Source organism: Anser brachyrhynchus, assembly GCF_964034855.1.
Source record: "Anser brachyrhynchus genome assembly, chromosome: 7".
NCBI classification, from domain to species: domain Eukaryota; kingdom Metazoa; phylum Chordata; class Aves; order Anseriformes; family Anatidae; genus Anser; species Anser brachyrhynchus.
The window spans coordinates 23,578,687-23,594,937 of NC_137701.1; the positions used below are offsets into that span (position 1 = coordinate 23,578,687).

General features: G+C 37.1%; 1 long non-coding RNA gene across 1 annotated transcript in view; it reads right to left on the reverse strand.

The window, feature by feature from the left end:
• The window catches only part of LOC308198592, a 192,026-nt gene that overhangs the window by 59,008 nt on the left and 116,767 nt on the right, over window positions 1–16,251 (reverse strand). Inside the window, exon 4 of the long non-coding RNA XR_013954036.1 lies at window positions 6,283–6,396. This is a non-coding gene — a long non-coding RNA (uncharacterized lncRNA). The remainder of the gene's footprint in view (window positions 1–6,282; window positions 6,397–16,251) is intronic.

The window sequence follows — 16,251 nt, forward strand, 5'->3', positions numbered from 1 at the left end:
ATTGCTGATGTAATAGGATCTATGAAGCATTTGATGTGCTTTTCTGAACATCTGATTGGGGTTCTAGAAATTTGTAAAATAACTGTTGTACCTATTATGTAAGTTAAACATCAGCCGATGGTTCTTGAAATCTAGTTGTAGGTAGGAAATTATCATTGTGCAGGTATCTTTGTAGTAGAATCTCACAGGGATTTTTCCCTACATTGTCCCATTTTTATTAATAACCCATGGAAAATATCTATCCACATAATTCCAATAACATTTTCAGGTAAAGAAAAGACTGAGAAGTGATAAATAAAGATAAAAGCAGATCACTGATATAAAAGGATCTTCATTGCATAGACAGTCAGCACAGTCAAACACTTGCTTCAATGCCAATGAAAAAAGGCTGTTCATCTAGAAGAAAATATAGGTCATATTTAGATGAAGGGAATTCCAGACTGTAGGATTTTAAGGCAATATTTCTAAAAAAGAAGTAATCTTCATGGCAGATACTCAGCTGAACATTGGTTGTTTATAAGTAGCCATTGTGGCTATTATGAGGAGAGATAAGATTCAATGAAATAAAAAGGAAAATATATGAAGGTTATATTGCCTTGATATTGGAGCCTGTGCTATTGGAATCCAACACTGCTGTCCACACTTTAAGCAATTTATTTAAAGAAAAAAAAAAAAGTCAGAGAGGGTTCAGAAAAGACATAGGAGAAAGACTGAAAAGCTGTAAAATATGAATGTGAAGACTAAAAATGCTAGTGGTAAAGCCATGTTGTTGACTTGCATAGTTCACACTTGAGTCCAGAGTCCTGATTATATTTCTGCCAACTATCTATATCTAGTTTGGGGAGAATCTACTACTTTTGGTATTGAAAAAAACTTCTTGGAGTGTTTTGGAAGATCTGATGTTCTTGAGCTTCACCTCTACTGTCTGTAAAATTATAACTGATAGGGAAGAAGCCCCTCTCAATACACCTGGGACAAATGTCACTAAAGAGTAAGTCCGAGACACAGGTGCAGATAACAAGTTGCAGATTGTCAGCATGGCTAATAAATTCATCTTAGTAATTGCAGTCTGGAAGCTATTGTAAAATACATATATCCAAGAATGAACAATATAGGTATTTCTTCTTGCCTTCAGAAGCAAATCTATACACAAGATCTGTCTCTGCAGAGGTCTCTCTCACACATCCCTGGTATGAGAAAGGCCAGTGGGATAACTGTCAAGCTCGTGTTTGCCTCTGCCTCACTGAAGTATGGAGTTAAATGATATGATTCAGAGGCAAGGGAAATCCTATAGTACAAAACCACCAGTTTGGCTTGAGATATTTCCTCAAATCTGAATCTGGGCATTGCTACCAATACAGTAGACGTAAGACTCTGAACTTATCAGAGAGAAGGTCAAAAGAGCACATTTTCTCAAATCTGTAGTTATCTACATGGGCAAGAGTACTTTGGAAAATACACAGTTCTTCAGTCTAGCAGAAAGATATGATAAGATCCAATGGCTGGAAACAGAACTGAGAAAAAATCAGGCTAGACATAAGGCTTGTATTTTTAACAATGTGGGTAATTAGGCACTGTGAACTAGCAAGCCAGGACTGTACTGGACTTTTTATCACTATAAAATGTTAAGATCGAATATTTCTCTGAAAGACATATTCAGTTCAAGCATAGGTGTAAGACTAGAAGAAATTAATTCAAGGAAGTTCTATGTTGTATGTTATGTGGAAAAGGAGGAGATTAGAATAGATAACTACAGTGTTCCATTTTTGCCTTAAAATCTGCATACATGTGAGTTTGAAAAGAAAGGAGAAAATGCAAAAGATCTGTAGAAAAGATAGTTCAATTAAAAAGACATAGTAAAAAATTCTGTTCTGTATATGCACATTTCTCTCTGGCTTTCATGTAGCTGGGACTCTACCTATTATATTTGAGCAGACTGCTGCCACAGTAGTGGCCAACTGATTTGTTCAGGAGCTGCAAGATTGTACCTCCAGCTCAGCTTCCCATGTGGATCCCCTGCACTTCCCCAAGCAACTGCAGAAAGTTTAAAACAGGATGAAGTTGTCTGTTCTCTCCAGGGTCAGCAGTATGACAAAATAACCAAGAATGAAAATCGCAAGCTTAGTTAGACTGAAGAGAAGTAGGCATGTACTTAGACCTGTAAGTTATATGGTGGTGCCACACTTCAAAGTAGTAATTTAACCCATGACACTGAAAGTCTGTCTGCTCGATTCTCTGCTTGTCCAAGCACTGAAATGCCAGTTCAGCAGATGACCTTAACCATCCATTCCTCTTCCCTCATGACCAAAATCAAAATGATATTTATTTCCAGAAATGTCGTATTCTTTACATCGCTCTTCCCTTTTCCACTCTTCTTGCAAATCTCTCAGACACCTGGAATGCCAGAGCAAGGACCAAATCTTTCTTCTTCCACAACGGCAATAAACTATTAGAATTTAGGATTAGAACTAGGTTGCAGCTGCCATGTATAATGTCACATATCATACAGAATGGAAAAAGTCAGCTTTTACTCCTGCCATAAAAAAAGAAAAATTAACCCTTAACTTACAGGTTAATAGTTACGTCTTATTTGAAGCACTTTTCTTCCACTTATTTCCAAGAAGAAATGCTCAGAACTAGAGCTTGCTCATGCTTGTTGCCAGTTAAACTTTCAGGGATAGTTTTAGAACTTTTGAAAAGGAAAAGTTCATCTTCCCTGAACCTGTGCATTGCCTAACAATGCTCATAATCATTTACTCCTCATTTCATCAACTTCTACATTTATTATAGTTTTATCACATATTAGAGAGAGCTAACATTTTTTGCATGGTTACCAGACCTTCTCTAACGTCAGAATGAAGTTGGGTGTATAGAGATTTCAAAGATTAGGATCACTGCATGGCTAGCACAAGGCCTATTTTTTTCTAAAATATCATAGCAGCTGAGATCAGATGAGGTATTTGGGCCAGTAGGTCACAGTTGCACTGGGAAAGAGGGTGATGCTTTCTGTGAGGTATCCTAAGCCCAAGCAAACCAGGCAGTATATCATGCTGCCAAGCCTACCAAGCTTCTCACATGGGAGACAGTGGTGACTATCAGACATCTGAGTTCCATCAGAGCTGGCTTTTTAAAAAAGCACATTCAACGGTACTGTGCCTCTGAGTGTGTAAGCAGAGAAACTGAAAGAATAATTTTCGTGAACATACGAAAATATTGTTAAAGCCCCTACTAAGCTTCAGACAGTATATCCAGGAAATATTATTTTTTTAAACATATATGAATTACATCTGTTCAATGTGAGATGATAAAAGATGGAAAAATACATTATGTCATAATTCATGATGCACATCTCCTGGAGCACTGATTCTTCAGCAGTAGCATGAAGTAGGTGCTTTGCACAGTCTTCTCAAGTAAGTCCCCACTCTTCATAGAACTGCCTTTCCGTGGCTTGCACCCTCATGCTGCCCTTTGTCTGGTCATGACTGACTGCTGCTACCAACAATGGCTCCATTCTGTGAGACAGGAAGACCACTCATACACTAAAATGGTAACTGTCTGTACAGCATCCTCTGTGGCAACTACATGAATGTCAGCCTTGTCTTATGCTCTGCTTTTCATACAATTTCTGTTTTATTTTAATTTTCACCTTAACCATACATGTAACTCTTTGTAACTTAATGTTCTTCTGCCTCCAGCTTCAGCCCCTCTTTCTAACGCCATGCAATGACTTACACCTTAACCTGCTCAAGAGGGATGAACAGCTGATGACTCACATAGACCTGTCAGGCTCATGTGTCTATTTAACCAGAGAAGCTTCCCAAGCTGTGGAGGTGTGCAGAGAGCAGAAGGACAACTTGGTGCACTGTGAAAATGCAAACCTTCCTGTCATACCTGTCTTTTGTGTGCACTCTCTGCTCAAATCTCTGCAGTACTTAGAAATGTGCTAAGTCCTTCACCAAAAAGAAAAGCAGCTCCTGAGATTACAAGTTTGAGTTAAAGTACATAAATGATGTTGTGTGAGAAAGAAAAACACTTCCTTGAGACAAAGCCACACCTTGCATAATGAAAACACACATAACCTTTGAAATGCAAAATACCTGCAAGAGCACTGTTGACTGCTGTCCCACTTCTTGTGGGTGGCAAGAAAGGAGTGGGTCTGGACTTGGTGTCAGAAAAGGGTGAAGGAAATGTGGACCACAACAGGATGGGCAGCTAAAGAGAAGTACAACTGAGACAGACATGCTGTGGAAAGGAGTAACTTAAAACAAACTCAGTTTGGGAGTCTCAAAACACAGGTTTCCTCACTTTAACAAACCCTTTTGTGACAAAACATTGAGCCAGCAAATTCCATCCTGGAGAAATCTTTCCCCAGTTGCTCACTGATTTTTGCTTCTTGTTCTTTTTCCTAAATAAGAGACCTCATATTCAACAGTATCTTGGTACATTCTAGTGCATATTAAAGAAAGCACAGGCTCAGTTCAGATTTTTCTTGTTTACAATTTCAGACTTAATTCTGCCCTCCAGTCCTGACTTCAACTGGAGTAACACTTGGGTAATTGAATACAGAATGCAACCCTTAGGGTTTTTGGTCTGACCAGTAACAGAACTTTATGTGTGTTTAATTTGTTTTTAGGTTTAGGCATTTTTTCAAATTGGGCCATAAGTTCTGCTCTCATGTTAGGAATGAAAATTATAAAAAGGGGTAGAAACTTATCTTTGGTTTCAGTATAGTCATACATCCATGCATACACACATACATAACATGGGGAAAGAAAGAGGGGAGAAATGTCTGGAAGAGATTATTTTTAGAAAGGATATAACCATTAGACATACTTCGTTATTATTGAAAAAGTCTTCAAATCAAATGCAGTAACAAAAGAGTCACTTCTTGTTTATTGATGAGAAAGCTTCTATAACTATGTTCTATTTTAAGGGAGAGGGTCAACAGCAAACTCCCTCGACTACAGTAAGATCAGGCCTTGCTATTTAGAAGGTCACTGCATAATACATTTTTATTTATAGTGATGAACACAGAATGGTCTTTTTTTGTAGATATTTACCAGCCTGTAAATTTTCTACTGTGAAAAGTGACTATAATATTTAGGGTAGGATAAAATATACCTGAAGAAAGAGATTATCATGGTTATAAGGGAGGATATTTTCAGCAAGAAACTTGGCATATTGAAGTCTGTGTCTGTGACGAGTAGTAACCGGCAACCTCATTTTGAAAACACTTAGTTCATCTCCCAAACTACAGTAACTCCTAAATTCTCAAGGTTATATGAGGCCAAAAGAAAGTAGCTAATGCCTAAATCTGAAAGTTTAATTGAGGGGGGGTAAGAAAAAATGGCGAATATATGTAAAAAGATAACTCTAAGCCATAAATAAATAAATAAATAAATAGCGAAGATCCACTCACTAGCATATTTGTTTTTTAACACACCAGAAGGCTCTTACACCTGTGCCTGGAGAGGCAAGGAGCTGGAGAACTGAGGCAAACTGAGATATGAGTACAATAGGCAAAATTTTAGAATGCGTTAGCAAACTGGGACAAAAAGAAATTGCCAAGGTCAGATGATATTCACCCAAGTTGTCTGAGAATCTATACATGAAATCAAACAGTAACGGTGCTTTGGTTTAAAACAGCCACAGAGACAGAGAAACAAAATGTGACTACTGTGACATTAATCTTCAAAAAGTCCTTGCAAATGATCCTAGTAACTGCAGTCCTGGAAGTTCATTTCTGCATCAGGTTAAGTACATAGAGACCATAAAAAAAATCACTAGTAGTATGGGAAGAGGGTCAAGATTAACTTTTGTACAGCAGTCATGCCCCAAAATCTTTTCTAGTTGTTAGATCACATCAATGTATGTGTGGATAACACAATCAGTTGATACAGTGTGACTGGATTTTCAACAGATTTTCAACAAAATCCCTCACCAAAGGCTCTTAGAGAAACAAAAACTTGAAGATTAGTCATGGGCTAAGGGGAAGGTATTCCTCAGGATTAGCAACTGGTGAAAAGAAGGGAAACAAAGGGCAAGAGTAAGTGGTCAGTTTTCACCGAGAAGGATGATTACTGTCAGAATCCTCTGGAGATCTGTGCTGGGATTGTGTTGTTTGACATATTCATAAATTATCTAGAAAAGTGTTAAGCAGTGAGTTGGCAAAGTTTACAGGTGATGACAACTATTCAGGATTAAATATGTATATAAAGTATCCTGGAAAGGTTTTATGAGTGACTTAACAATAAAATAACAGATGAAATGAAGGGTAAATACCTGAAGGAAAGGAGACTTAAAAGCATCTGCAGGAGGAGAGGTTCTAAGTTACTCATCTCAGGAGAGAGATCTTGGAGGACCATCAATCTTTTGACAGTGCCAGCATACTGACAGCTAAAGAGCAAGGAGGAAGTTCAGAGTTATCAGAAGTAGAACAGAAGACAGAAAATATAATGCTGCTATGTAAGTCTGTGGTACATCCACATCCTGAGCTCTGTGTGCAGTTTCTTGGCATTGTGGTGAGCAATGGTAAGGGACACCAAGTGGGTTCTGTATGAGAAAAACTGAATATGACTGAATTTGAGACTTCCAAGAGTATCAAATATGTCCTTTGTGCACCTACAGATCACAGCCTACAAATAGCTTGGCATAAAAGCATTCACCCTACTGCATATGTCCTGTAGAGAGCTTGAACAGCACAGCCAGCATGATATACTCAGGACACACCAGACTTCCTCATCGCATGAGAACTAACCGACATGTGTGCGCTCAGTCAACCCAGTGTTTTTGGAAAGAGTTGGTCCTACAGTGTATGTGTGGATTATCTGCCCACTGCAGTCCAGGAAACCCACACTGAGAGCATGGTGATCCTACCACTTTCCTGGGGCATCCCCTTGCATCTTCTCGTGCTTTTAGGGAATCCCTAAGTCTCCACAGCAGAAAGGTCTAAAAAGTAGATAAAGAGGGCTCCCTGAGAGCTGCATTACTGAGGTAGGTTTTGGCAAAAAAGTCTTTTCTACAGCAGATGCTGTAAAGTTTTACAGAATCTACATATCCCTACATGTATCTGTGCATGTCCACCTACATGTGGATGGATACATGTGTGTTGATATCCCTATATATGGCTGATACAAAGGTTAGATATTAGATATATAGCTGCCTAATTGTGAAAAGCACACCACGTGTAGTAAATCATTTTACTAAGTCAGATTAAAGGTGCTATTACTCATGGCAATGTAATACTATCTATAATTTCTGTGTTAAACCTGACATTATAAATCCTTTAATCTGAGTATTTAAAAGCTGTTCTATGGCTCATTTTTCAAACGGCATTCCAGTTAACACATTTACTGCTAATGAACCACTAACATGTTCTCTCTTTCTTAGATAAACGCTGTTGACCAACATTATTATTTGCTCGTCAAATAATTATTTTTTGGCTTTTTAATTTAATTGCTTCAATAAAAATATACACCAATAATGTATTTTTAATTACACTTCCCAGGTGACCTATGCAAAAAGAGGTTTTATAATGAAGCCACAATAATTAGCCTGTCACAGTCCAGTTTGGGGCTATTGTGTAGTTGTCCTTTCCATGGTTCACCTTAGCCTGACTGGAATTCTAAAAACCTTGTATATTATCTCCCATAACACTCAGAAAGGTATTAAAAATTGTGTGCAATACTGGCAGAAGCAGGCTTTCTAATTATTGTCAACTATTTCCAGTGTGACGTGGCAGATTCCCTTGAGAACTGAAACAACAGCCCACTCCAGGATTTGTAATAGGCCCTAGAGCCTAAGTAGTTGTAGACAGAGCTGTTTCCCTCAGGATAGATAATTGGTTTACATAGCAGCTCAACAACTGAACTAAATCCATTTTTTCTATTGTCATTTCTCTGTTAAATATACATAACTATTTGGGGGTATTAAATACAACCTGACTCACTATTTAATAGCAGAATAATTTACATGAGCAAAATGGAATACCTGGAATGCTAATAACTATTATCACCCTACATTTCCATGCATAAATGATAAAATATTATTAAGGTCAAATTCTGTAGTCCTTAATCAAGCACAACTTTTACAGAAACCACTGGGAGATTTGCTCAATTAAATATTGCAAAACATATCTCTTAGTTTGTCAAAAGTAAGATATCATCATTAAGATATTCTTCCTAATAATATTATTGGTCAGCTTATTAAATGAGACTGTATTAATGTTTTGTACAGGTATAAGCAACATTGTAGGGTTCTGATCTTTTATCATCAGTTTATAAAGCACTTTTATGAAATGCTCAATTACTGGAATTAATGATTAAGACTGATACACAAATATATTTACTGTTGCAGGCCATAACATGATTCTAGCAACTAAACATCATGAGTCTGAGTGACTACAAACATTAGAGAGACACCTGGTTTATTTTTAAAATAAATGTAATTTTAAGTTTGCAAATCTAGCATCTGTAAATACAAAATTATTATAAAAGCACATATCAAGAAACAGCAATAGTAGTGGTTTCTTTCTTTAACAAAGGGTGCCTTAATATTTTCTGTAATTAAGAAAAGAATTGCAGAACATTTGAATAAAACTTACTTGCTCACGGCTTTTCAAGGCACATAACAAGATCCTGAGCCTGCAAGGACTGAGTACTTCAGAAATACAGACTGCTCAGAAATCACAGGATTACATCCTAATCCTCATGGTTAAATATGATACCCAGCTGTGCAATGCAGCTAAAGGTTTTATGTCTTTTACACTAAATTTGTTCATATCTGAGTTGAAGAAGCAGGACCATAATAACAAGTCTCATCCTGCATTTCCTATTCATCAATTGATTTCACTGAGAATCCTGGGTGCATGAAAAATGAGTATTGCGTCTGTAGCTTGTTATCTTATGTACACGAGAACTGAAAATACCACATATATTTCTGGTGTCTACCATTCATTACCAGCTCAAAAATCACATGGAAACTATGATTTCTAAAGTGCCAAATCAGTTGTTCTGTGTGTCTGACATTAAGATGTTGTTGCTGAATATTTTCTGTCCCCAAAAGGAAAATTTTCAGAAAAAGAAACAGTGGGAAATCAATTCATAACAGTAGCCGAAATGTGAAGTTTGCAAGTCTTTGTAGAAATACCTAGGGATATTTTGTCTCATAACAGGTACAGGTCAGAACCTGCACTCCATGACCATCACCATTGATTTCAACATGCGGAGCCAGTGTCTCTAATTCTATGAAATACTCAAGTTCTTCTGAAAAGCGTAAACTCTTAAAATAAAAGCTGAAGCATAGCAAAACCATTAAGCATGGACTTAGCTTTAAATTTATGCTTAAGTTAAATCAAAAGCAAGAGGATCTAAGTCTGCATTTGCCTGATACCAAGAACATCCTGTGCACAAAACAAAACCCTGCATTGTGCTGGAAGAGGGAGCACTGACTTCCTCTTGCAGCTCTGAGGTTGGTGTGGTTCATTCCAGAGATACTTCTGTCAACATTAAGTATTTTAATGAACAGTAATTATTGTCTTTAAAATAAATCTAAAAGTAAAACTAATATGCCTAACATGCTTAAATATGACGTGGCATATGTTATGTGCATAGTAAGACTGAATTTCTTGGAGGAGCAGAAAGGATGAGGAAAAAAATCAGTCATGTGAGTTGTCAAATATAACCTTTTGGCATTCTAATAAACTGTTGCTTAGATAGAAATATCAAGCTATTACTAATGGCTATTAATGTGTACATGCTTCATGTAATTTTATAGTATCTTATTTTAATATCTGTAATTTTAATGAATTGCAATTTAGGAAAGAAACAATTTTCATTTACTTTATATAACATAATTATGGACCAAATTAACCCCACACTAGTCTTAATTACATTTAGTTTCATTTGGCTGATCAAGCAATTAATGTGCCACTGTATTTTGGAAGTAAAAACCAAGTTGTTATGGTCTGTCTTCAAAAAACATGTACTCATCTCAAGCGTATCCACTGTAAAACTGTGCTTTGGAATATTTTTTTTGGTTTACTGTACGTCTGTACGTTGCAGCACAAGAATGTGAGTATAATGAGGCCCTTCTGCACCTGGGGTCCTGTTATACTATGCTGCTTAATAATCTTCCCTTCATGCCACCCTTTATCTGCTGTTCTCAGATTGTACTTGTGCTTTTCTCTTTTAATTGGGAACTAATTTTAATTTTGCCATTAGAGATGATAAAAAAGCCCACATATAAACTTGTATTTCCTCAAGCCTCTGTACTGTCACTCAGCCTTTTTTTTTCCTTTTTTTTTTTTTTTTTTGAAGTCAGTGTTGAACTAGCTCTTTTTGCTCTTCTGGCTAAAGAATAGCAGAGGAAGAATATTTTTAAAAGCCAAGACAAGAAAACCCATAAAATATTGAGCTGCATACTGATGTTCATATTCGAGTTTTCCTCAGCACTCCAGTGAAATCAATGCCTGCACAATGACAGCTTGAAAACAGCGCAGCGGCTTTAGGATCTGGCCCATTAGCATTTAGTACTATCTATCAGTGTGTCTAATCCTTTTCAACTAATTGAGAGAGAAAACGGCCCTTTGCAATATAGGTATGTTGTGAATCTAATTAGGGTAGTACAAGGTTATTTAAGCACAGTTCATAAGCAGGGGCATTCTCACAATAACATAGGCGTTGTATTATCTATTTACGAGGATTTGGGGATGTTTTCAGAAATCATGGGATTCATGTCATAGCAATCACTTTATGTTATTTTGAAAATTTGAGAAAGCAATGACTTTTCTCATGACCTTCACATTTCTCAATAGAAAACAGCAACATTTAATAAGCCAGCATTTTATTAATACTGCTATTTTTAGAGATAATGTGTGCAGTCTGGTTTCTTAGATGTACTTCCAGTAACTTTCTTCCATTTAGGGGATGGATGAAGCATCAGTCTACACAGGACTATACCATTTGCCTTGAGAGTATGTGGTGCTGCCACTGGGACTAAAGCTTTGCTGGACCCCAGGAAAATCTGGACCTTAATGTACTCTTCAGATACTTCAGTCAAACTAGCCCTTTTTTTCTAACTGAAGGAATTCAAAGTCATTTGTAAATCTTTTTTGTGTCTTTAACTGCAATTCTGAGGAAGCAATGGCTTTACACTTTCTTTCTCTCCAGATAATGCTGAAAGCTAAATTTCTCTCCCTGAAGAACATTAGTCAAACTGACTTTGTAGGGTCCTTTACATGACTAAAATGAGTTGGATTTGACCTTTCATTTTCAACTGGTCTGGATGACAATCATCAAGTATATCATATTATAGTCATGTCAAAAGCTAAAAGATTTCTTCCCCAATCTTAGCAGAAGGTAAGACAGCATTTTTCTTTTTGTCCTGTGTGTCCACCGTAAATTCTCCACTTTCCAGTTGTAAAGGATTGATGAAACCTGGGAAGGAGGAATGTAACAGCATCTGTAACCATATGTTTAATCAAGATTTTCCTGCATTTCCAATATTGGAGCTGGCCCATGAGCCACTGTCTCCACTCAGCAGTGTGACCAAAGATGTTCACTGGGAGGACAGCTAGGGGTCACCTCCCGTCCATGCTGGGGAACAGGCTGTAATTGTCACGGCTTGTGGCAGTTTATCTTTCCCATGCAAATAGTCTAGCAAGGGCCACTCCATTTGTGGTTATCTGCTGGAGTTCAAAGGCTGCTGCGGACAATGCTTAGCAAATAATAGAAGTAAATTTGGCATAAAGTCACTCATGACTTCTCAACTGTAGGAGAAACCAATCAAAGATAGATACAAACTCTGTATCAATTGGATGACACAGTACTTTTTTGAGAACCAGAGGTCACAGTGAAGTACATCTTCCTGCACGCTGATTTGGGCAAGATTATGTGGAGTATGTGCATGAGAGTGGAGAAGTCTGGCCCTGAAGGAATAGCCTAATCAATTGGGATAAAGTCAATAGGAATTTTGCCGTTGATTTCACTGGTATGGGAATTTTATTCTCACATGAAGCTTCATGCAAGAGCACAGTCAGAAACAGATGTTAAAGATGGAATTGATTATATGTGGTTTTCCCCTAAATTCTCTCTAGTAATCTTTCTAAACCAAATGAAGGCAATGTTTTCTAATTGCTATTATATACTGCATTTAAGGGAAATTTATATGGTAAACGACAGGTACATTTTGAGGCCTAACCATACTCATTATTAGAGTATAATGAATTGCAATTGCTTCCTATCTATTATCTCTATGCAAGGAAAATACACTGACTACCGAGACAGGAGCATTTCTTTTCATTCCTAACATGAAAAGCCAAACCACCGTCCCATACAACTTACTGAAATAAACACTATATTGACTCCTCAGTTTTAAAACGGACCGGATTTTTAACTGAATTTCAGCTGCATTTGCTACCTGGTTAGAAATCTTTGGCACATTTGCAGTGGTTTTCTTTTCAAAGCACTACTCTGTAGTTTTTAACTTTTAACTGTAGTGAAGCCCAGGGCTTGCTCTTCCTGACAAAATTGTCCAACATGCAGAACATTTGGGACCAAGGAGAGTGCAAAGCAGCATGTGAACTGCAGCATGCACAGTCCAGCCAAGAGTGTGAAAGCAGGGTTATGGCTCCATGTGGCCTCTTGAATATGCCTCTCCTCTTCTCCCACAGCACATGGAACATCAGTCAGTAACTGCTAAAACTTGTCATAAATTGCCCCAAGCTTTTTGCAAGACATGTTTGTAGCAATTGGCAAAGCTGCTGTCTCCCTCCCTCCCAACCACCAGATATGCCAGGGAACGGTGATGGCAGGATTGCCACACTGCTTTGCTACCCAGAGCTACTGGGGAAATGACATTTAGGGGTTGCGCTAATTCCTCTGTATCCTACAGAAAAGGAGGTAATAAAAGGAGAAAAAATAAAAGAGAAAAGTAAGGCCATTCTGAAAATTGCCTTTAACATGCTCAAAAAAAGATAGCACAGTAGAATTACATTTTCAAAGAACTGACACCTATTATTCTTCTAAGGAAAAAAGTATCTTCATATCTGTTAGTGAAAGCTAAGTAGCAGGATGTTGACTACCTTCTCTTATTTTTAATATGTTACTCTAATACAGCCTGCTACTGTTTATTTCAGAGGAAATTAAAAAGAATCATAAAAAATACTAAACCATGACTGGCAAAATGATGATGACATACTTTATATCCTACATTATCCTTTATTTTTCTTTTAAATTTTAATTTTAGTTTATACATTTTACATCATTCATTTGTTCATTAGTTTGCAGAAGTCACTCATTCAGTCCAAGTCCTCCAGTCAGTCATTGGTGAAAATTAGCTAACGTTCTACTCTATTTCACACTCAAAGCACTTCCATTATGGTTGGATAATGGTTGTACCATCAATAAAGAGTATGAATCCAGTTATGTGAAGACCTCAGCTTAACCTTTCCATATGCTATTGATATTTATAGAGCTTCTGACATAATCAATTAGCCTGAAAACTGGCACTCATGGAAGGTAAACCCATATAAAGGAACCACTACATCTGCATTTTCATTAACCTTTCAGATAAATATGTAGCAAATAAAGACAAATATATACCATACGTAATGTACTCATCCCCCAAATTTTCTAATGATATCTCAGATCAGGAATAAACTTGTTTAGCAGTATCTTGATTGCTAAGTTCTATAACTAGTTTCATGAGTGTTTTAATCTTTAGACAGACATCTAGAAACACCATGAAAGTGAAATGAGATTAAGTGATGCTCGTATGACACACTTCCCAAGTTTGCAGTGAATTTCAAGTTGGATGGAAAAGCTAGTTTTTGTATGCTAATAACTCTACTTGTAGTCAGCTGTTAATAGCTGAAAGCTTCAGCATATACACCACATGGGATGAAATAATAAAATACAATATGTACAATTCAATATGACCACCCAATCATATAAGAAATCAATCTGTAACAAAGATAAACTGAATATTGGTGTCACTTCTCTTTTTTCTTTTTCTTTTATTTTTTAAACACATGCACACACAAAAGTTCCTTGTGTTCCTTAGCCAGAAGAGGATCATTCTCCATGTGTCTCAGGGGAATATTTATGCAAGCTGTTTTCACCTAGAGATACCTGGTCCTAGAGCAGAAGCTGGAAGAGGTGAGGTGGAATATTGGTTTTATTGTGGTTCATGGAAAATTGTACTTGCATTCCACTGGCACACTGTATAAATATACTTCTGCATTGTTGGAAGATTTACTCTGTTAAACACCTGATTTTTGTTACTCCCTTGAGTGATGTCTCATAACATGATTCATAATATTTAAGCCTTTTTCCAGAATAAAGATTTAGTCATAATGGAAATATTTTCATCTTGAAAGAACAAGCTATATCAAATTATTAATTAAAATATTACTACAGTAGATTAGTTGCCCTGGCCTGTATGTTCCACTCTATTAATGTAAGTCAGAAGGAAGAGATTTCTGAAGAAATGAGTGGTAGAGTTGCAAAGGAAAGAAGCAGGTCCTTGGTATTGTCTCTGGCAAATCCATGGGACTGATTCTGTGCATGCCAGGAGTGATCCCTGTGGCTGGCTGGGCTAGGTTTGAAAGGAGTCAAAAGGATTGCTGCCCCAAATAATATGCATTCTCCCCTATTTTGAGATGAAGAGCAGTGACAGAAGGGAAATGCAGTAGGCTGTATGCAGGCTGGAGGAAGGGACCACAAGAAGGCATCCACTATACCTGCTATCACCTTTTGGGCTTTACATTTGTATCTAGTTGCTAGCAACTGGTGAGGTTGCCAGTCACTGGCAGGCACAGTATTCCCTTACTTTTGGACCCAAATCATATGAATTACTTAGGGAGATTTACACAGACTGGGGAAAATTCTTCTCTCTGCTGCAACTGAAAGCAAAATTCACATAGACTTCAAAGGGGCCAGATTTTCACTCAGTCATCAAAGGATATTGGGTCCTTCATAATAATATCTTTACATATGCATAAGTGCAGGCTAAAGAAAAATTGAATAGATTATACATAAGGAAGAAAATTTCCTCAGAGCCTGGATATAGTACACAACGTTGGGTGCGAGTGGGTTGTTTGCAACTGCAGTTGCGTTGGTTGCAAGACCACATGGCAAGATATTCTGCTGAAATGAGTGAAATTAGTTAATTAATTAAAGAGAGATATATGGCTACTACATATGAATAGTAGGCCTAGAAAATAAAATAGATGGAGGGCTTCTTAACTCATATTATAAAATGGTATGGTGTAAATGAAGGACTTGTAACCTTAGTCTAGTAGTCTGATGGGTTTTTGTTTCAAATCACATCCTATGCATTTAGTGCAACTCTAGCCTTTTATTAAAACGGGAAAATATATTGTTTATAAAGGCTGTTCTTGACAAATAGTAACCAAAGCAAGGTGCAAAAAATGTATTGTTTCCATAATCGGAGATGCACTGTAAAATAGAATAAAGTGATAAACACAGAGTATAATTGTTTGCTGTTGCTATTTGTCTGTACTTGGTGGCAAGGAAGACCAAATGAATTACAAAGAAATTTTTAATAAAAGAACAAAAAGAAATAATGGGCTCCATAACCTGAAAGAACTTTGAATAAAAAATGTCCCCTGAAACTGAAAGTCCCTTGAAAATCTCTGCACTTTCTCTCTGTTCTTTCCTCCCCTCCCCCCAGCTCTTACTTAAAAGCCTCTGGGTGATTTGTCCTATTCCCTGCCCAATAACAACCAAACCATTGTTTTAGGGAAGATATTTTTAATGTTGTATATTTTACACTTTTTGTGTTTTTTTTTTTTTCTCCCTTTTTCTTGGACGTTTCTTCCACACACCACAGAAAATGTGAACATAAGCAGCTGTAATATGAGATGAACTCTGAACACCAAATAGGTAGGCCCTAGAGGGGAGGAACTGAAATATGAGCTGCTTACTCTTGGAGCCCTTTAAACCCTCCAATCTGTTTTAAATTATTTTGGTGCCTCTATTTAAAGGTTAAATTTTTGTTGTTGTTGTGAGCCATAGTTTAGTAATACAAAACCTGGGCAACATCAGCATAGAGTCAATTCACAGATTACACACCCAGGGTCTTTCCTGATCCTGCCTAAAGTGAAGCAGCATGTTTATACTTAGCAACACATTTTGACATGAATGAACTTTTCACGTCTCTGCTCATAAAATAAACACGTACATTCAGCAGGAAAAAAAAATCATCTCACTCAACGATCTTGCTTACATA